Source organism: Trachymyrmex septentrionalis, unplaced genomic scaffold (genome assembly GCF_001594115.1).
Source record: "Trachymyrmex septentrionalis isolate Tsep2-gDNA-1 unplaced genomic scaffold, Tsep1.0 scaffold89, whole genome shotgun sequence".
NCBI classification, from domain to species: Eukaryota; Metazoa; Arthropoda; class Insecta; order Hymenoptera; family Formicidae; genus Trachymyrmex; species Trachymyrmex septentrionalis.
This window is the reverse complement of record NW_017306081.1, coordinates 500,491-505,090: the sequence shown is the minus strand read 5'-3', so window position 1 is coordinate 505,090 and position 4,600 is coordinate 500,491. Positions and strand designations below refer to the sequence as shown.

At 29.3% G+C, this 4,600-nt stretch overlaps 1 protein-coding gene across 5 annotated transcripts in view; it reads right to left on the bottom strand.

Moving 5' to 3' along the window:
- LOC108755595 (saccharopine dehydrogenase-like oxidoreductase) overlaps window positions 1–4,600 on the bottom strand; it is a 16,426-nt gene extending 11,826 nt beyond the window's left edge. The window contains exons 1-2 of one of the 5 annotated variants that reach the window (XM_018498705.1): window positions 4,480–4,600; window positions 3,451–3,642 (exon numbers count right to left, since the gene is read on the bottom strand). The gene's annotated coding sequence lies outside the window, so the exon portion shown is untranslated. Of the gene's footprint in view, window positions 1–1,075; window positions 1,200–3,450; window positions 3,654–4,479 lie in introns of those variants that run through there. The other 4 variants (XM_018498707.1, XM_018498706.1, XM_018498708.1 and 1 more) reach the window with 4 other exon arrangements.

Here is a 4,600-nt window from a genome sequence, read left to right as displayed (position 1 = left end):
TTTTTGACATAATGCGTGCTGGCATAAGCGCCGCGGGTATATCAGAAAACAGATCGTTACAATTGATTTTATTCTTTCTTTAATATACTTATAACGAGGAAAAGATGTCGCTAGAAGCAAGGTCGGAGAGTGACTCGAAGATTTTATTAATATTTAATTAAAGATAATAGTCATAGATACATAAAATAAAAACGAAGTAGAACGGCGAATATTAATATATAAAACAATTACAAGTTTCGGCTGCTAAATTGAGCCCTCCTCAGATGTAAAATAATATGAATATAATAAAAGTAATAAAAGACTACATAAAAATAAATAAATAGTTCGATGTCGCAACAATTTTAACGCGCGGAAATCTGCAATTCGGATGGATATCGACATGTGGCATGTTATACCATGGTATATGCGATAGGGCAGTCAAATCGATGTCAAGATTCATAGTCAAGTACTACAATAACTGAAAAACCGGAAAAGGAAGGGAACTCGTAAGAAAAAAGCAAACTTAAAAACTAGACACGCCGCAATAAAAATAGAAAGTGCTCACTCACCAACACGCCCGAATAAGCAAATGAGAACCACTGCAATATATAAGCGAAACAGGTGTGAAAACGCATGGCGCTGTTAGAATTGTAAGTGTCGAAGTCGACCATGTCAACGTCGACGTGATATTAAATGTGTTATGCGTTGAATCTTTTTCGCCGTTTACTTTGTTTATTTTGTTTATACATAAAGAGTCTTTACACCGTTATTTTATTAATATTTTATAACGTTAAGATGTGTTAAGCAATTGGAAAGCACCTAATGATACGCATATTATTATAATTTAATATTTGATTTAACATTTGTTATTGTCAGAAATATTGCATATTTTTTATTAATTATTCAGCTACGTAATTATATCAGTTTGTGTACGTGGCAATAAGTTTTTTTGTAATATTATTATTAAAGTTTGTAGTTTGTCAAATTAACTTTAAAGCTACATTTATTTACGCAATTCGGATTTTAATATAGATATCTCAAATAAGCAGACACACTGCGAAAAAGTTTGAAATAATAATTTTCACACTAAACATACTTACGAAATTATCAATGGAAGCAAGAACTGAACAGATCGAAATTTTTCCTCAAAAAAATATGTTCTTCTACGAGACTTGCGCTCACACTGACTTGTAATATGCAGTTTGCACTAGAGAGAGAATGGCAAATTGCATATGACCTCCTCTGATTGGACTTAAGCCATGATGGGGATATGCCATCCATATTGCATTCACATTGTATTTAGGTTAGACGATTGCATTAACGAGATATTAAAGACTAACGTATAGGAGTTTATGTCCTTGCGAATATTAAAGTTAAGAAAGTTAAGAAAGATTTTTTAAGAAAGAAAAACTGATAATATTATACTAATTTTATAATTTATCAGTAGATATATTTATACATTTAGAACTCAATAATATTAAATTTTTCTTTAAAATTGTGATTTCAGTGTTATCGTCAAAGATGGATTATTAACAGAGATGATAACTACAGAAAAAAAATTGTATGCATTTTTTTGCAATATATAAGATATTATAGCTTTACAAGTATGCATATTTATTTATAGAATATTTATGTAATAAAAAATCATAAATTTAATAATATATGAGCTAAATATTTATGTTAATACAATAGCAAATTTATATCAATTGTCGATAATGTCAGCGTTCTTTAATTACCTCCTGGACCCTTGGAGCCTTTTTTATACCACCGAAAATTTGCTCAGAGTTGACGGTCTTTAATATAAAGGGTGTCCCAAAAGTTTTCAATCACTTTTGTGTAGATAGAGTGGATTAAATTGAGTCGAAAAGTTCTCTATTATTTTGCAATTTTCGCAATTGTTAACAAAATATTAATTACTAAAAATTGCCATTAATTACTAAATATTAGTATATCTTGAATAATTTTTTTATTCAAACACTGTCAACTTTATAAAACTGTAACAGACAAAAATCATTTATTTTTTTTCCATAGAATTCTGAGAATTTTTTCGATCATAATCGTGCTACATGTAGCACGATATTATATGAATCAAATATCGATTTATCATCTTCAGCCTTGAAAAGTGGACGATGTACCTAAGAAAAGTGGATGTTGCTATGTAGATGTAGCACATCCACTTTGTTAGAGGGCAGTAGTGCGCGGCATCTTGCGGTTACAGGTTTTGGGCCGTCATGTTCTCTCTCTCTCTCTCTCTCTCTCTCTCTCTCTCTCTCTCTCTCTCCTAGGTCCTTGATTGAAAAAATTTTAATTTTGCATCTTATACATACAGAGAGCAAAAAGTATTTGTACAAGGAAATTTATAAAAAAAGCCTTATTTGTAGAAAATAAACATTAATTAGCAATTTTATACAATGAATACATTCTGTTTTAATATAAACAAACAAACTTAACATGTATTCCTGATTTTAGAAGCTAAATTTCTCGTCGGTACAAATACTTTTTGAACATTCAAACAATACAATTTTTCAGATAATATATTTTCTATAATTAATACACATCATTTTGGTATATATAATTTTAAGAAACACAGTCTATTTTATTTTTTATGAATAAATTGTTAATTGTCCAACAAAGAAATGATTGTTAAATGTCAAATCGACGTCAAATTAGTATTAAATACATTACTTTAGATACGAAGCGCTATTTCCGGTCTAAACGTTAAGATGTTGAACTATTATATATAATATATTTATTTAAATGAATTAATGTTCAGAAATGATAATTGCGTGCCGATATGGTTGTCAGACTTTTAACGCAATCCATCTGAAATATTAATAGTCCCCCCAAATTTCCCAAATCTTAAAAAACTGTAATAATAATTTCGAAAAATAAAATTGCCTCGGCCGGGAGTCGCACTCGGATCTTTTGCATTTCGTGCGAGTTTACAGTTTTTTTTTAAGATTTGGAACATTTGGGGGGATTATTAATATTTCAGATGGATTGCGTTGAAAGTCCGACAATCATATCGGCACGCAATTATCATTTAATAGTTCAACATCTTGACGTTTAGACTGGAATGGCGCTTCGTATCTAAAATAATGTATTTAACATAAACGGTCTCATTTCCAATCATATTGTTATCATAGTGTTAAAATCATCGAATTTATATCGATTCGACATTAATTCGATAACTCATTTCCCGCTGGAAATATTTACTTTTTAAAAATAAAGTTTTTTTAAAAAATATTTTTTGTGTATGAATACTTTTTGTATGTAACGAATACTGTATGTAAATAAAAGTTGTTAAATTTTAATAAAATTGGAAATAAAAGTTGTTAAATTTTAACAAAATTAAAAATTCAAATAAGTTAATTTAGTGAATTTTGTCTTATAACATTTTATAACATTATGAAGTTATATTTCTTTATGCAAATTTTCACTTATGAAAGGCACTACTTATGAAAGGCTCACCCAATGCACTCCTGTCACCTTTTGTCCACTCCTTCTCTTATGCACCCAATACAGGCTTTCAGGCCACCTGGATCACGATGTTCTCGGTTGGAGCTATGACAGTTGTATATATTAGGTTCCCCTTGGTCCGTCTTCTTTTTCCACAAAAAAAATCTTTAATTTTCCTCACGAAATGCGCAGAATATGTCTTCTCTGTAACTCACCTCGACCGGAAGTCCCCAAACATAATTATAGTATAACTCTTTTATTTTAGAATTAGACATGAATGATTCTGTTATTCACATCTTATTCTAAAATAAAAGAATTATTTAGTATTCATTATTTTAAATAACAACACTTCTAACTTATTTTTTATTTAATATTTTAAATAAGTCGTATCAGTTTTTTTTACTGATTTTTATATTTTAAATAAATTTCTGAAACTTATTTTATATATTTTATTTTAAATAAGTTGTAACAGTTATTTTACTGAGCCATGATCGGTATTACGTAAGTTTAAAGAAATACAGAATAATTTGCAGCAATAGTAATGTCATAAATTAATTTTTTAGAATAAATAACAAATCGAAGGACTCTTTCTATACAAAACAAATAATAATAAGTAACGGGCAAAGTAAGAGTCAATACATTTCTTTGAAATTAACAAAAAATATATTATAATTAACAGAGGTAAAAATTACATAACGCAAAAATTAGAATCGAAATTACGAAAATGATTAAAAGTTACAAGTTTCGGCTACCGGATCGAGCCCTCTTCAGACGTTAACATAAGGAAAAAACCGCAGAATGAAATCAATTATCGCAAATGATCGCATATACCGAACATTCACAGTTCGGGTGAGTCTTGATATCGAGTTCAACATTATGTCCGTACGATTGAACCATCAAATGTATTAAAGATATCTTGGCAAAGCTCTAGTTGATAAAAAGATAAATTAAAAGCGTACTACAAAAAACAATCCACGCGTAAATAAGTTGACATGCTGGAAATCTCTAATAAAAAATAATAAGAAATATAATAAAACTCACCAGAACTCATATGTAACAAATTCAAAAGAGCGTATCCAACAAGGAATAAAAAACTTTTTAAAATATATACCGAAAGAAGGAACGCAGATGTGTAAACCAGACGTGTCGATTATTGTGTACG